The 17,482-nt window shown below is 42.8% G+C and overlaps 1 long non-coding RNA gene across 1 annotated transcript in view; it reads right to left on the minus strand.

Annotated features, from left to right (window-relative positions):
• Positions 1-216: 216 nt before the first annotated feature.
• Positions 217-17,482, minus strand: part of LOC134173471 (uncharacterized) — a 28,548-nt gene continuing 11,282 nt past the window's right edge. The window contains exon 3 of the long non-coding RNA XR_009968269.1: positions 217-950. This is a non-coding gene — a long non-coding RNA (uncharacterized LOC134173471). The remainder of the gene's footprint in view (positions 951-17,482) is intronic.

Raw genomic sequence — 17,482 nt, forward strand, 5'->3', positions numbered from 1 at the left:
CAGCAAGTCCTCATGTGCAAATAGGTGTGTGGCTCATGAGGTGGTCATATAAGGGTCGTGCAATGACTCAGGTGAACCTTGTACAGGGTTTTCAAGACCTGAACTGATCTGACCTATTTGTGCAGAATTTGCTGACTTATTTATTGTTCCAGTTGTTAATTAAAAAAACAAACAAAACAAAAAATCTCCCAAACAAAAAAAAAAACATTAAAAATATAATGTCTATAAAAATAAATACAATAAAAATACTAAATAATTAAAAAAAAAGAGACAAGGCAGTGAAGGCTGCATTTCTGAGATCAGCAAGGCCAGGGGGCAGCACCCTGGAGCTGCCCCAAAGGAGGCCGTGCCCTGCCTGGGGCAAGCCAGGAGAGCCCTGCACCCCCGGGTTGGGGACACATCAGGCACTGCCATAACCCTTTCCCAGTTAACACTGATGAGTGATTTCTTAGACATCTATTGGGCTGAAATTATGTTGCTCAGACTAAACATATTAAATGAATTACAGCAAATTAGTCCACGTTCCCTGGTGACCTAAGCCCTGTTAAAAGACAGCTATGATAGTTATTAGAGCATTGCCTTTAGCTACTGCTTTGTGGATTCAGTGGCCCTTGCATGTAAAAAAATCTGATCAGAGGTGGATTGCTCTGTGGCAAACATGTACTGGATCAAAGGGACAGGTATCACACTCCACCACAGACATTTCTCCCAGGGTTCCAGGTGAGGTTTGCTGGAGGGGCACTGTAAACATAGGTGGCTGTTGTGGGCTTTCCTCCATGCACAGTAAAATCCCAGGTGTCTGAAGGAGTCCGTGAGGCAGAGGGACCACTGATAACTTCATTAATACAAGTGGGAATAGAACTTCCTGGGCCTTGCCCAAAAGGTTTTCGTAAGTCAGTGCTCTTCTCCTCAGAGGCTTTCCCCTGCGGGAGAGAGAGCAGTGAAGGAAACTGAAAGAATGGGAAAATCACTGTTCGGGGCAGCATTTGCCATGGTTTACTATTGCACATCCTTTGAGGGCTGAAAACATCTGCTGGGGACCAAAGCTGCACTGCTGAACATGCGGAAACTTGGAAGTTTCCACAGGTTACATAGGACAAGCCGCGAGCAAAATGCCATGAGTTTTGAATCCAACTGACATCTACTTCCTGAGGACCATTTCTCATAAAATCAGGATTACCCTGAGTTGCTGGAAAGCACAGGGTACTTTGGCTGCTGGAGTCACCTTTCCTCCCCTGGGGGCCTTGCACCTTGAGCTCCTTGCTCTTGAACAGCGAAGTCAGTCAGAAGTGGCTGCTAACGTTTAACCAGTCAGGTGTAATGGCAGTGTGCCTCGTATCACATACTAAGATTATTGCTGTGAAATGGGCTGGGTTTCTCATTTATTAATTTTTAAGATGATGATACAGGTATTTGTATTTTTTTCTCTTGTAATTTCAGCTAAAGAAAAAGCTATCTTAACGTGACTATCCACAGAGAGTTCCTGAAGAAACCTACAAAGGTAGGTAAATGGAACAATTCACTCCACCTATTAAGCCCAAAAAACAAAAGTTGTGATTTTTCACTTATAAATATTTTACTGAAAATGCTTTATGTGAAACAATTCATAACTTGATGATCTTAAGGGTCTTTTCCAACCTAAATGATTTTACAGTCAAGCAATGTACTGAAGTATTTGCCTTCTCATGGCTTGTTGAACCTTAGATGCTTATAATTTTGTTTTTCAATATATATGAATAGAGTTGTCAGTAATACAAATTTAGAGCAACACCAAGACTGAGAGATGAAAATATTTCTCCTGAAGGGCTGTATAATGTAGTTATTAGAAGTGGAAATAGGACTCTGGCCATAGCAGTTCTCTGAAAGTCTGGAAAAGCTACATTTGGCCTTTGCATAGGGCTCCTGGGATAAGCAGGACCTAGAAGGCTTTGCTGGCAGCCAGGGTTTTGCTTCATATTGTGGTTAATTAGAAAAGCAATGCAGCCCTCGCATGGCTCCCTGACAGCCCTCCAGGTGGGTGAACCTCCAATCCACCTTGAGCTTCATCCTGATACCTCATCCCTTCGCCATTGCATCCTCGTGTGCTCCTCAGGACCCCCATGAGTTCATATTTCCTCCTTAAAGCTCCTCTTCCCAGTTCTGCTGATGAACCACTGGAATTCCAGGTTCATCCCAAGAAAATGCCCTGCAGCATGGAGGAGATCTTCGTGGGGAATGAATGGCTCCAGTGCTGCATTTCGGCTGAGGACTGTGCAGTTCTATTTCTAGGCTAGTGGTTAATTTAATTTAGGAGGTTGTTTGTCTTCAGAACAGCTCATATCTCCTCAAAATAAGCTCCCTATTCTCTGCTACCCAAAGGAGTGCCACTCAGATGCTTGGGCCAGGGAGCCGACACAGGAGCATTGTTCGACAGATAACACTGGGCTGATCCCAGATTCCCAAAGGAGGCAAATGGTGAAAGAGGGCTGAGACAAGGTCAGATTCCAGTTTCCTCTGGTGTTTGTATAAAAAACAGATCGGGTTTCTTCCTGTCAACTAAGATTTAGCTATGAGCACAGCACTGGAATAATTCATAAAATGACAATGTCTGCCAAAGTCTTCACTTGAATTGATCCTTTGGGTATTTTATTTTGAGGTTTGTTTTTTTTTTTTTCCCCCATTTTGTTCCTCACATCATTTTATTTCCTATTAAACAAAGTCATGGTGTGACATAAGCGTAATGAACCTTATTCCTTAAAACCTAAAAAAGCAGTGCTATTCTAGCCGATAGCATGAGCCATAGCATGTGTGAGTGAGTTTTCTTTTCTCTTCATACTTTTAAGAGGTTCTCTTTGTGAACAGTTTGGGAGCTCTAAGTTGGAAGACTGTTTTATAACCAACCTGTGAAATATATGCTACATATATGTTCATATGCATTCATTTAATATGTTTTCAGCTACATTAACGGCGATAGAAGGAAAAACATGACTGCTACTGCGGAACCCAGGACAGATGGACATTTCCATTCCTGTGCAAGAAGGGTGGCAGGCCCAAATGCAATGGGATTACATACAGCACCATGTGTCCACTGGGTGGAGAGCTGGGAAGGGCATCTGGAGGCCCTTTCCCATCCCAGGCAGGATTACCTATACCTAATGGATCATCTAACTTTTCTATAAATCCCCTGATGCTGAGGGCTGAAAAATTGCTTCTGTTGAGCAATTTATTGCATGACTCACTACCCTTTCTGGTAAAATGCTTTTCTTAAGTCACCACTGCTGAAGTGACAGCCCATCCTTTCATGTCTGATTGCAATGGATACAGAGATAAGTTTCTCCGACTCCTCTCGGTAGCAAGCTTTTACAGGTAGTCACACCTACCCTACATCTTCCCTTCTTGGGACTTCATAACTTTCTGATGTTACTGGTCCCATTGTGTAGTCTCCCTGCTCTTATCCTGGCTGTCTACAAATGAGTGATGAAGTGACCCATGGGATTCAACCTATGTTGGACCAAAGGGAGGAACATCACCTGAAATAGTGTTTCACAAGCCGCAGGTGGCTGCTCCCATGTGCACAGAAGATCACATGCACTTAGGATAGATCCAGGGGGCCAGTCATACTGGTTGGAAGTTTTGCCCCTGCCAGGTTTCACATGTTCTTTGTCAGTATTTAGAGCTGTAACACCCCAAGCATTCAAACCAGGAAAGCCATGATGTGAAACAAATCCTTGCTAAGCCTCTACCTTTGTTCTGGGAGGAGTGGAGGTGCCTACTGGAGGTGGGAGACTAACAAACCCTATCTATCTCCTAACCCTACAGTCTGAGTCAAAGAGCCCTAAGTGTGCTGATGCCTAAGAAGGTTTTGCAGGGTTCTACCTGGGTTGTAAACACCCTGTGTAATCACAGACCAGAGCCCCGTGTGCCCTGGGCTGCTCAGGTCCCACCATCCCAGCACGGAGAAATTACCTTCTACTCTTAGGGACATGGTGTAGTGGTGGCAGTGTTAGGTTTACAGTTGGACTCAATGATCTTAAAGGTCGTTTCCAACCTAAATGTTTCTATGATTCCATGATTCTATACTCTTAGATTAGATCCATTTTCTAATTGGTCAAGTCTTGTGGATATCAGGAAAGAATCAGTGACAACAGGATGGAATGAAAACTGTCTTTAATGCCCCCTCAGAAAGGTGGCACTTCTGAAAGTTACTAAGGGATGAGACTGGAAAATATCATGGATCTGCAGTGGGATAGCTCATCCATTTCTATGGCAAGAGGTAGGGCAAGGGCGCTGCCTGCAGCCGTTCCACAGGGCTCAGGGGTCTGCGGAGAGGTGGTGGAAGGACGTATTGCGGTGGGGGCATGCTCTGCGGCTGTTTCTCCAGCAGTGGTTTGCTGCTCCAGCTGAAAGCCCAGTGGCGGTTTGCTGCAGGCAGCTGCCTGCCAGCCAGGGGTCATAGAGGCATGAGTCACCACGGCAGAGCCAGTGTCTGCAGGGAGTTGAAATGAAGAGAAATTCGCAACTCTTAAATAGTTGGGGGATGAAAAAGCCACTGCTGGCGGGTGCTGAAACCCAGCCTTTTAAACACCGTGATAATCAAGAGTCCCTAGACTTTTAAGCTAATTAAAATAAAGCTGGATGGAATTAATACAAACCGGCCTCAAACTAGGCGAAGGAAAAACAAAACCCCATGCAAGCTGATCTGATGAAGATTATGGAATGTAAGTGCCATTCAATTTTCTGGAATACCACATTATTTTTTATTCTGATGTTAATAGGAAAGTATTTTACAGACTCCCTCAATAGGTTATGTTGGACTTGATTCCAGTGTCTCCTTTTGCAATAATGCTAGTGGCAAAAGAAATGCACATCAATGTTGTTTTAGCTGCAGTAGAAATACCAGGGAACTCAGACCTACACTGTGCACTATCACCTCGTCAACTGGTAAATTACTAAATCGGAATTTTATGAAATTACTCAATCAATATTTGTGCAGATGGCTTCCAGGAAAAAGCACTTGTGTGTCTGTTTAACTCCAGTATGTAACAGATGGCTAGAGACAAGGCATTTCTTTTAAGCCAGGCTCATATTGACATTTTAAGATAGCTTCCTTCAGATGCTTATTAGTTCTTGTAAGCCAGCCATTAAATCTTACCTTATATATTACAGTTAAAATAAAATTCAGTCATATAAAAGGCCTTTAAGAAGTTGCTTACAAAGTTGCAGTTTGCTTACAAAGAAATTAAGTGCAAACCATCGCTTCAAATTTGTATTTAGTTTTAGGTTGTAGCATGTAGATGTTAGAAATCAGTTACTTGTCTATACATTTACTGCTGTTCTTTACTGAATTATGGATCAGAGCAGTTCAGCCCTTATTACAAATTGGCATATATGCCTTTTTCTTACTGTTCTCTTCTTCTTGCAACTCTAAACACCAGTCACGCTCTAGGCAGTGTAACACATCTCAAGACAGACCAGTAAGGAGCATGCAACACCTAATTCTGTAGGTTACACCTTTAATCGCTGTCTCAGGTCACAGTGACAGATGCTGCCAGACAGCCATCTCCCCCTGGGGTCAGCAGTAGTGCTGGCAGCCTCCATGTCTGCCCCATCCGTGATGGTGCATGAGCAAAGCCTCACCACTCTACCTACAGTTCTGCTGCTGTGCCTTCAGCTTCAGCACCTTGTGCCAAAGCTGTTCAGGTTTAAGCCTCTTCTTCCTCACGTGGCAATGTGGAAAAAGTGGGAGACTCTTTCATAAGCCTCCAAACCACCCTGAGTCCTGCATACACCTCTGCCATTTATAGTCTCATTGCACAGACAAAAGTGAGGTAGGTGCTGGGATCTAAAAAGCGTATTCTCTGACTCAAACCATTTCCACCAGCCTCACGCTCTATTGCCTCTAATGTGCAAAAATGTATTCCTCTGTAAGTGTTTCTCTTCCATCTATCTTTTCCAGCCTCCCAGCCATGATTGCTTACAGTGGAGTTTTAGTATTTAAGTGGCAAAACTTAATCATCTGCTGTTTCACACTTGTTTCTGAAGTGTTGTGACCATAAGGGTAAAAAGAGGACAACAGATTTCTGAAATTAATGGCAGTCAGGGAATGTAAATACAATTTCCCAGCATATCCCCAGCACTGTGTGTCTGACTTACAGCTTTTAGATGAGTCTTCATCTGAATGCATCTTTGTTGGGGTTTGTACGTTCACTGCACACTTCGCCAAGTTTTACTGTGTAAGAACAACACTACCAGCTGTAGATTCTGCTTTCTGATATCATCCTGAAAATTATTATGTGGTGACTTAAGCATTCACTTAGAAATCTTAGCTTTGTGCTAATGAGTTTCTTGCCAGAAAACATTCATGGTAGAACTCAATACTATTTGACACCTATTGAAGAACTACTGTTAAATCCCAAATAGCTGTCATTTTTCTCTATCATTGCACCCACTGCAGTTGAGACATTATTAAGCAATGAACAACTTCTCTGCAAGATCCATTCTATCACTCACTCCAGTGTTTTGATCTCCCTGCAAGGGAGAGGTGCCCCAAAGTGCTTTTGAAGTATTATTGCAGCCTTGCAGTAGGGGCAAAGAGCAGTTTCACTGCCCATCTCAGAATGGGTTTGCCACCCATAGCTGTGTGCACAGCCTAGTGGTAGGATGCTTACTCCTTCAGGTAGCTCCAAGGATGGTCTTGCACCCAGGACAGGTTCTGCCCACCAGAGATGTCTGTGCAAAAGAAAAAGAAAAGCTCACTCCTAAGACTTTATTTTGTTTGCTTTGACACAGGGATTAAGAAAGAGAAGCTCTCTTGATCAGCACATAGTTACACAAGCATTCCTCACCAGCCACAGTGGAAAAGGAAAACGGTGGCATTCTCAAAATAAGGTAAATTTTGGTGATATTTTACACCAGGAAAATTCTTGCAGAATCCTCTCATTATTTCAACATCAGCCTATGGAACAAACCAGATCCTTACAGATGTTCATAAAGTCAATTTCTCTAGCAGAATCCACACAGGGTACCTCTGCCCCTTAAGAAAGACACTGACTACAGACAACAGAGGGGAAGATCCTCCAGTGACTTCTACTGCCAACCCTGCTCAGCTCTTGGTGGCTCTCTCCACATTTTTCATTCTCCTTCATTTCCCCTCTCCCCACTCCCTCTCTGTCTGAATAAGAACTGTGGGATGTGATAAAGGCTGGAGTGCTAAGGTTTTATACTCACTGTTCTGAAATGGAGAAGGCTTTCCACATGGGTGGTTGAAGTCATCCTACAACAGTTTCTACTTGGATGCTTTATCAGTATGTATTTTCAGCAACCCCCCCTAGGGTGTAAGTAACTCTAAGGCTACTTTGGCCATGATGACCTACACATACATTTTCAAGGATGCAGTTATCTGAAAATTAATTTCTTCTCTCCCTACAAAAACTGCTGCCTCTGTGGAAATGTTATTGCTCTCTGCTGAGCAGAGTTCTCCCCATCTCTTTCTGACCCAGAAAGTAAGACTCATTAAACAAATGGGCCTGGCTTTAATGGATTTGACAAAGAGGAACTTTCCATTACAGATGTGGCAATAACAGCACGATATATACTGTAAGCACATCACTATTTTCCTTGACCTAGGGAAGTTCTGATTTTTTTTTTTAATCACAATGTGTTCCTTTGAATAGTAAATTTGTGTCACTAGTCTCTTTTTAATACCCTATCTTAGAAGAAGTCACTGTATACAAAAAACCCTGAGACATTTAACATAATGGGGGCTTGCAGACTACATAAACCACAGATTTATTTTCAAATGCTCACTGAAAAAATATTCCTCCTATAGTACCCCTTACATAGCTCCACATAAATATTTATATATGGTCTATATTTTAAAATGCCTGACCTTTCAGCTCAAGAATCTTTCAAAACCAGCTGAAGTGAGTACCTCCAGAGAGGTGACCTGTTTCAGCTGAAGCATAGCCCTGTCCCTGCTCCATCACTTAGGGCACAGTGAGACTTTTTGAGCTGGACCAGCCGTAGAGGGTTGCCTGCTACAAAGCTTCCAAGATTTCTGTACCCCATGCACAGAATTTGCAACTGGACCCTTTTCTGTGTGAGACACTTATTTTTCCTTTGAGGCTCCTTTGGCAGGATATATGGGGAGTGCACGGAGCCGGTGCTGCTTCCCCTGTTTTGGGTCTTGTAAGAGAGTGGGAAGGCAGTTGCTGAATCTTAGCTGGCTCCATCCCTGGGCCACAGATAGGGAGGAGAGAGCCCCCATGCTGCTTCCCTGCTGGCAACCTGCCCTGTCCCAGGACAGGGAGAAGCTGCTCTGAGACAGGTTTGATGAGTGTCATTGCCAATTTATGGCCATTCCTTCATGTTCTTTGCTTTTTCATAATCAACGCTTGGAAAAGGCAACTGTGAGGTTATCATCCCTTAGAACATTATTAAAGTCTAGTGGAAGTATTCATTTAGTACCAGCAAGCTGGATATTTCATATAACTGCTACTTTTTCATAATACAGCATTTTATTAAATGTGTTTTAAAAAACAATTGTGGATCCCATTTTACCAGTTGTATAACGTAGATACTTGCTTGTCCAAGCAAAGCAGCCCAATGCATCAGTATATTGCAGAGACATTCATAGGGGCAAAGTGCCTGCTGGGCTGAAATCTGCATTCAGGTATTAGTTTCCTTATGTCTAGGGAATTTTACAGTCGTCCATTTAGAATAGTTTTACAGCAGCTTGTGCTATCAGAGAAGCATTAAGGGTCTGCTCAAGGCCGACAGAGAAGAAGAGCAAAAGGATGGAAGTGACCACTTCCAGCAGGTCATGCCCTCATACTGGAGGAGTTGGAGGAATAAAGGCTGTCTATCTAAGCAGTGCTGCTCCAGGCTGTGTGCTCTTGTGCTGAGGTGGCTGTGGATGTTATCCCCAGATCCCGCCATGCAAGCAGGATGACCAAACCTGGCTCCTTTATCTCTAGCCACAGACCCCTGCATTTTACAGGCAGGCTGTCTGAATCCTTTTCCAGTTAAACCACTGTCAGTTAAACAAGGAAGCTTTATGTATTTGCCCCAACAACATCTCCACTGTTGGGAGACCGCTGCAGCTCGCCATCCCTCTCCTCCCAGGGGCTCCTTCCAGCTCCTGGCTCACTTGGAGTCAGGAGGCAGGAGCTTACCATGCTTGGTGTGGGGGAGCTGGAGACAGTATTGCACTCTGTGTGTTGCAACCCATTACGTCATTGGGACTGTGATTCTCAAAACCCCTCACACCAGCAAGAACAAGAGTATATTTTATAGCCTTGATGAGCAATGGCAGCCCTTTGGGTTCAGAAACTTGCAGGTGGCTCCATAAGAACAAGACCTTGCATCTTAGCAGCAAGTCCTGTACAGCTGGGACCCCACAAACTCCTTCCCCTGAGCAAGGATTAATAGTGATTCATGCGTGTGTGTATACTGTTAATGTGTGTGAGTGAGTTTTACTGAAGCTTAAAGGAAGTATGTGCCAAAGTACACACAACAATGTACTAATAGTCACTTTGTAAAAGTTAATCATGAGATAAATGAGAAAAAAAGACGTTTTCTTTAATTAATATGCAGAAAACTCTTTAAGCAGAGAAATGATGAGCTACTTTGAATGTGTGAAAAATGCACACTTACAAAGGAAAGGTTCATCTTGGCATCAGAAAGATATTTGTATGCCCTGAACTCCCAACCTCAGGCCATGTTTCTATGCAGATACATTTTCCCAAGGCTAAGCAGACAGCAGAATATGCTGCTGCACCACTTTCTGTTAAATGGGTTGTTATTCATCCTGCTAGAAAGGTTGTGCTGTGCACTTCTCAGGAGGGCACCCAAAGCATCAGCATATTCAATGAAAAATGACACACTAAACCCAGAAAATCACTATAGATTTTCTATCCTTTTCCAGGAAATCTGGGAGTGGGGAGCAGGGTGAAATATTCCACCTTACTCTATAAGCTGCTATCAGTCCCAGAGCCCAGCTCCCATATCTCAGGAGCCAGTTCCAGAGAAAAGCTTGCCTGTTTCTCTCTAAGCATCATGTAGTGCTGCATATTTCCTGGAGCCTCTTGAACATGAGACTTTCTGTCCTGTAGGAAACTGCAATTCAACATTTGGTTTTATCGGCAACTAGAATGAGCTTTCCAAATGTCCATTTCCCGCAGAGGGGAAAAATTTAAGAGAAATATGATTTTAAAAAGTCAGGATAACCTATGACACTGACACAGGCCAGTCCATAAAAGCAAGTGGTTCTGATATGGCTTGAAGTGTAGCTTTAGATATAGCAATAAGCTAAACTCTGGTGGCACAAGTCCAGAATATGTACCCTCACATATCCTCGGTCACAGACAGTTTCCCCACAGCAGCATTTCAGCTTCAGCACACACAGCCACTGCATCTGTTGTGTAGCCAGGATGTCAGGATCCACCAGGTGGATTTGGCAGCTGATGGCATTTGCAGCATCACAGCATTTTGGGCAAGTGCCGAAGGGTGAAATGTCTGAGGCTCATCTGGTATGCTCCTGCGCTTTCCCCTGTTTTAGCCACAAAGTAAGTGATGACTTTAATGTTTGTCTTTATAAAGTAAGTAGGAGTTATATTGGCTATACTGTTACTTGGCAGTCTTAATGGCACTACACTCACTATTAATAAGGAATAACTGTCTTGCAGTTCAGCCATAGAATGAAATGGGAAATTTCGGTAGCAGTAACCAAAGAAAATGTTGGCAGTGGTGCTGTCTTTGGGCTATTTTTGCCTAACCAGACTAATGTGAATAGATTTTTTTAAACGGTTCAATTGTATAAATATTCAAAGAGATGGCATTAGATTTTATTAAAACCAGCGTGTTGCTTAAGAGGGCAGAAGGAAATAATGGCTCAGGGGTCTGGGAATGGGAGATGGAACCATTTACGTCTAAGTCACTCTTTCACATCCAGCCAAGGTCAGCAGTAAACAAGAATCGTATCGTTACCAGCTGGTGGCCCACAGAATGAGAAATAAATTGATAGTGTGAGTCCGGTTTCCATTAACAGAGGCAAATATCACAAAAACAGAACCAGAAGTGGAATTAATTGACACTGTTGCTGGCTTTACCTGGGAAGTTAAGGACAGAGCTGTGGTGGAAACCTGACCACTTTCTCAGCATGGCGGGTGGTCCCACCAGAGCCAGGGTGGAGCATGGCGTGGCCCCTTCCTCCTCTGGTGCAACACGCCCAGTGTCCAACATGAGCCCCACAGAGATGCTAAACACAGAGACATCCTCCCAGCAGGGCAAGGAGGGACCCCCTCACCCTCCTGCCTTCCCTGGGAACCGAATGCTTCCAGAACAAATGCTTATGTCTGATAGTTTCATTGGCATTTGCATCAGTAATGGTCTCTTCCTCCACTTTCCTGTAATTATACGTCGTCTTGAAATAATAAAGTTTTAAAGCATAATAGGTGAGCTTAGACTGAAGTGGCAGCTGATATTTATTAATATTTTATTGTTTGTTTCTTCTAGATTTTCTGGTGTAATTAATTTATCTAGCCATAATATTTTAAGAACACAATTGAATGTCATTTTATTTCGAAGCCAAAAAATATACTCACAGTATATGAATGCTTAAGAAATGATGGCTCTTTTTTTTTTAAATGCTACAAAGAGAACACCAATTTAGCAAAATTACATTAAAGAACAATCCCTGAGAGAGAGAGGAGAGGGGGAAGAAAGAGTAGAGACCTGCCAAAAATAAAAAGACTGCACGGGTCAGTGGTCACTTGATTACAATGTACACATTACAATATACATGCGTATATATATAAGCACATACATGCTTGTACATAATCATATCTAAACCAGCATACTTTAGCACTTGGCTACAAATTTATACTTTACAAAATGGTCCTTTCATAGGTATTAAGAGAGCATGAGATCGAGAACTACAAAAGGAAGTGTGCTGGTTTGTTTTTACTTTTCTCATATGACAGGCCAAATACTGCCTTTCTTGATGTTAATATCTGGAAATTTGTTACACAAGTAAGGTAGGGGGAAAAAATTAATAAATGGGACTCATTAAAGGTATTGCCAGAAAAAACTTACAAGATTTGGCCAGGCCACTGATTTAATCAACATTTTTTCTTATTGAAAGCAAATGTTCAAGCACAGTGGAGTTGAATTGGCTAACTGGGGAGTTTCAAAAGACGGAAAATGAGCCTGTATAAGTCTATATATACCAAATATTAAATGGAAGATAGCTCTGTCTGCATATTCTGGGAAAGGCAGAAATAAACTCAGCAGTGGCCAGCTTGGCTGGCTGTGTCTCCAAATCCCATCACCTGCCCTGGAGAGTCCAAGGGCACTCATGTCATCTTGCTGGGTGAGGTGGCTGAATCCCAGCTGTGATGGATGTATCTGGGGGCAAAGGTAAAGGCAGCTGAGGCGGTAGGGGCAGTTTTCTGCCATCACCCTCAGACATCAATATGCATATGCTCCTCTGATAGCTGGTGCCTCATAAGGAAAGTCCTGGTGTCTTCAGCTCCTTGAAATATCACCTGCAGCATGTATGCACCTTTATGCACCTAAATCAGGCCTTATAGCTCTCTGGACATGGCGTAGGCAGTCCTGTACATCAGTGGATGCAAATGTTACCACCACCTGTGTCTGAAGGGGTAAACCTCTCCTGGCTTTCTGCACAAGGGCTGGGAGAAATGGCCAGTCTACACCATCTTCCCTTTGCACAGAAGCAGAGGAAAGAACAGCAGCATCCAAGATAAGCAAGATGAGCAGTTTAGTCTCATTTCATTTCCTTTCCTGGTATTCGGGAGAGAAACTCTTCATGCCTTACAACAACTGGCATAGCAATGGGTTGAAGCAGATAAAAACACTAAGCAGGCGCTATTTGAAGTGCCGCATCTACAAGTAATGCAGTACAAGGTGGTTGTGAAAGCTAAATATTTTCCTTACCCCTCTGTGCGTGCAATCTGCACCTTGAGGCAACTATGCCACCTTGCTATAGACAAAGATTTAGTTTTATGTACGGGAGTCTTAAAAATAACCTTCACCTCCTGAACCCCTTTCTACAAATGCTCCTCCACTTAGCCACAAGCTGAAGCTAATTTTCACACAACATCTGCTGTAATCAAAACCATCTGTGTGGATATAAGTTAAGGACAGAGAATTTACAGCCCATGCTCTTCTCATCTGACACTGGGAAGCTTTTCTGTGCATTGTCTATATGTCTGCATTAGCTATATGACTTTGGGTCCAGACACCCACACATTGTTTCTTTTTCAAAAGCACTTTTTTTTTTTTTTTTTTAAGTCAGCAAGGAATGCTCATTACCATGATGCGAAGGAAGGAGTAAGTGATGCCAAGCTGACTCTAGCAGGGGCGCAGGCTACTGTGCACAATTGGTTGTTAGGCAAGGAAGAGGCCTGTCGTGGTTTTTTTTGATCATCCAATGTGTTTTATAAAGGTTCCTCAGCTTGGACCAGCTTTCCCTCGCTATAGGTAATTAGGAAAGAAAAATAAACGAAAGCCGGACTCCTCTGGCTGCAGAGGAGTGCTGCGCTCAACATAACCCCTTCAGCTATACAGTGCCAGAGGGAGCTGCTAACAGCACTGACAGTTCAGGGGAGTGATTTATGAAGCATTTCTTTTGTGAAAAGTTGGCTTCTAGACAAACTATACCCCTGCTGCTGCCTGTGTACACCTCTGGCAAATATATAACCTGAGAATATTCTACAAACAGACCATTATGCCCAGTGACTCCTCTTAAAAAAAACATGATTAGAAAACAAAACAGCTTGATCCACATTCATTTAATACATGTATCAGAGATTATGATACAGCAGCAGCAGAACAAGACACACACCACACCACCTGGTAAAACAGAAGATAAGTAACCATTTGTTTGCTTAGATATAAACCTGAAATTCTCTCCTGCTGAACACATATTGCTGATCTAATTTACTGTTATACCAAACATATTTTTCTTACAGTATATCACTAATGAACAGCTTCTCTGCTGGTTTGGATGTGGCAATGACAAATCTCTATCTGTATAATTTCTTGTATCCTGTTCTTGTCACTATTCCAAGAGCAGCAGTATGCACAAACTTCACAGGTTAGTTTGGTGACAAACACCAATTCATACCTTTTACATGGTTTCTAATGTCCTCATGCAATGGCTCACAGATACCTTGCATGAACGGTGTCATTATGTTCATGGGTATTAGTCGGTATTAGTGCTTGCTTAAAAAACACCACTCCAAGAAACATCCCATACCCTTCCTTGGGCAGCAGACCATTATGCTGTATTTATGACACTTTAAAGAGTCAGTAAACTATTTTTAAGTAATTATTTGCCGGGAAGCCTAAAATTGAAAAAGTCTCTGATGCTGTATTTCTGTATCTCACAAGAATGATGTAGTCCAGCTTTGTGGTCAGAGATAATGTAGCACTAAGGAGTTCTTCATTATAAGAGATTTATTTCCATGCAAGAACAACTGCAGAGGCAGATGAGAAAGAGTGCTGCTGAGCCACTTGGCTATTGCAAAGCTGCTCATAATTTGAGTGAAAACCAGTAACCCGGATTTAAGGCAGCTTAAGAATGGGCTAACATGCTTAACCTACAAGTAACTCAATCAAAGCTTTCCAGATCCTGCTGTAAGTGTACAATATACTTAACCCAGTGCAAGAGATGTCATCTCTGCAGCCTCCACAGGGGTGTTTTGCTGCTCTGTTGAGCTGTTTTTGTTAAGGTAAATGGACTGTACTGTCACAATCAGCACTGAATCCACGCACATTTCCAGGCATGAGTTAAATTCGCCGTGACGGCTGGATTCTACTTATGCTGAGAAGTTGGAGAATGATGAGAGTATGAAATGCAGAAGGGATAGAAAGGGCAAGAGCAAGTGTGGGCACACTCGCAGTCACTTCAGAGCTGGGCTTACATAACATCAGCTGAGAAGCACCTCTAGTGACTATGCTAGCATGAGATCCCCAAGTGTCTCATGGCAGAAGGACCAGGCACAGTGGAGTCCCGCTCACCTTTTCATTAGCATGAGCCAACCCAGTTAGGAGGCAGCGGTGATGCTGCACAGGCTGGACCGCACGGTCAAGGCTGGACCCTTGATAACACAGGCACTGGATGTGAGCTTTGTGGCGCAGCTAGTTTGGATTATTGTTCATCTGCATCCCTTTGTCAGCACAACTCAGAACTGAACTGTTGTGTTTGTTATGAGGAGAAAAATGCAGAAACAGCATTACAAAACCTCACACAAATGAAGTTTCAGTGACTTCCAGAAGACTGTTTCATGTCACTTCTAATTCATGAGTCTCAAGTTATTACTGGATGTTCCAGCTAACGAAGCACTCCCCCTCTACTCTGCTCTCATGAGACCTCACCTGGAGTATTGTGTGCAGTTCTGGTGTCCACAACATAAAAAGGACATGGAACTGTTGGAACAAGTCCAGAGGAGGGCCACGAGGATGATCAGGGGACTGGATGAAGATAGGCTGAGAAAGTTGGGGCTGTTCAGCCTGGAGAAGAGAAGGCTGCATGGAGACCTCATAGCAGCCTTCCAGTATCTGAAGGGGGCCTATAGGGATGCTGGTAGTGATAGTCATTAGGGACTGTAGTGATAGGACAAGGGGTAATGGGTTAGGGGAAGTTTATGTTGGATATAAGGAAGAAGTTCTTTACTGTAAGGGTGGTGAGGCACTGGAATGGGTTCCCCAGGAAGGCTGTGAATGCTCCATCCCTGGTGGCGTTCAAGGCCAGGTTGGACAGAGCCTTGGGTGACATGGTTTAGTGTGAGGTGTCCCTACCCATGGCAGGGGGGTTGGAACTTAATGATCTTAAGGTCTTTTCCAACCCTAACTATTCTATGATTCTATGAGAATAAAGTAATACCTGATCTTGAGGGCTGATGATAACTACTTCTCCAAAATTACTACTCCTCAGACGTAGTGAAAGACATCTATAAAAAAGCAATTGTTATTGACTTAAAAAAAAAAAAAAGATACATCTTGAGGATGCATTAATATCAAATCCCCTCAGCTTTTATAGCAAATCAAGTACCACCACCTTTAAAGTATGGAAAGAAGATTTCTTCATGGCACAAAGGAGAACCATAAAGAAATAACTTCTTTAGGGACTTAATTTAGAAGGACATGTAGCCCTTTTCCTACCCCATCACATTTGTCACCAAAATCAGATAGAGAGGCATGTTTGGCTGGAAAGCTACAGGAAAAGAAAGATGAGGAACTGAGGTGGGTGTTTTGGATGACATCCATAGGGGGATACTGTTTTTTCAAGGTGCTGTTTTTGTCAGCTTTGCACCTGTCCTGCCTGGGAAGCTGTGCAGACCAGCCTGCTTAACACAAGTGAGCTTAATCAGGGCTTGAGAGGTCACCTCCTTGCCAAAAACCTGGGAGTTTTTTATAGGCCACCTATGCCATCACATCAGCTAAATAAACTCTCCCTGTTCTTTCTGGAGTGGTGACAACATTTATTTGATCTGTTTGGCACCACAGATTAAATACAAAGCTGCACACTAAAGGGGAGATATTTTTTTCTTCAATTACATTTTAGGTGAGATGGAGCAAGAGTAAAAGAGAGAGAGAAAGAGCAAAGTCAAATAACCAAGGTGTTATGCTAGAAAAAAAGACCTTTCCTTGGCGCAAAGTAATTGGAAGTAGAGCCAGGAAATTATGATTCTAATACCTACTCTGTCATCTGATTCTGTGTGGTCTTGGGCAAGTCCTTTAAACCTGCCTCTTTAATTCCTTCAACCTGTAAAATGGGGACAACCAACCGCAGAGGAGTTTGATGAGTACTAGCAGATGTTTTCACAGCACATTGAAAAAATGTGAGAATCCATGGATATGCTGTTATTGCTCCCCAGGAGTACACCTGAATGAAATGAATCTAAACTGAAAAACTTATGTAAGATGTAGAAACCACTCCTCTTTCTGCAGTGGGTGATTTTATTTAATTTTTATTTGAATTTTAATTATTTTTAATCATGTTGCAAAAGTACCCTTACTAAGAATTGTTGCTCTAAATCTGCCTGGGAAACACCTTGCAATGTTTTATCATCAGAAGTGCCTGCTGTTTTGACTGGATCCCTAAGATTTGTGGTATGATTCTGTTTCTTAACTACTTGAGTATGACATTAGGGATTAAGTTGCTGGGGAAAATACTAGAAAATTTGAGATTTCCTCAAAATTTGCTCATTCAGGATGAAATTCAATCCATCCTCTTCAAGGTAGACATGACTGGAGGCTGTATTCTGTCTCTTTGCATTTCTCTCTTCCTTCTACCAGTTTTGACAATAAAAACCCCTCCCCAGAGGCCTAACATAAGAAAAAAACAGGAAGGCCATGCACATGAACAAATAGAAGACACAAGACATTAAAATGGGGAGTCAGCAGGAAGACATGATGACCACCTCCCCAGATAATTGGGTATTCAGTAGCTCTCACTGCAAGAACATGAGCCGCA

Source organism: Pezoporus occidentalis, unplaced genomic scaffold (assembly GCF_034315485.1).
Source record: "Pezoporus occidentalis ecotype Australia unplaced genomic scaffold, CSIRO_AGI_Poc_V1 ctg53, whole genome shotgun sequence".
Classification (NCBI taxonomy): Eukaryota; Metazoa; Chordata; class Aves; order Psittaciformes; family Psittacidae; genus Pezoporus; species Pezoporus occidentalis.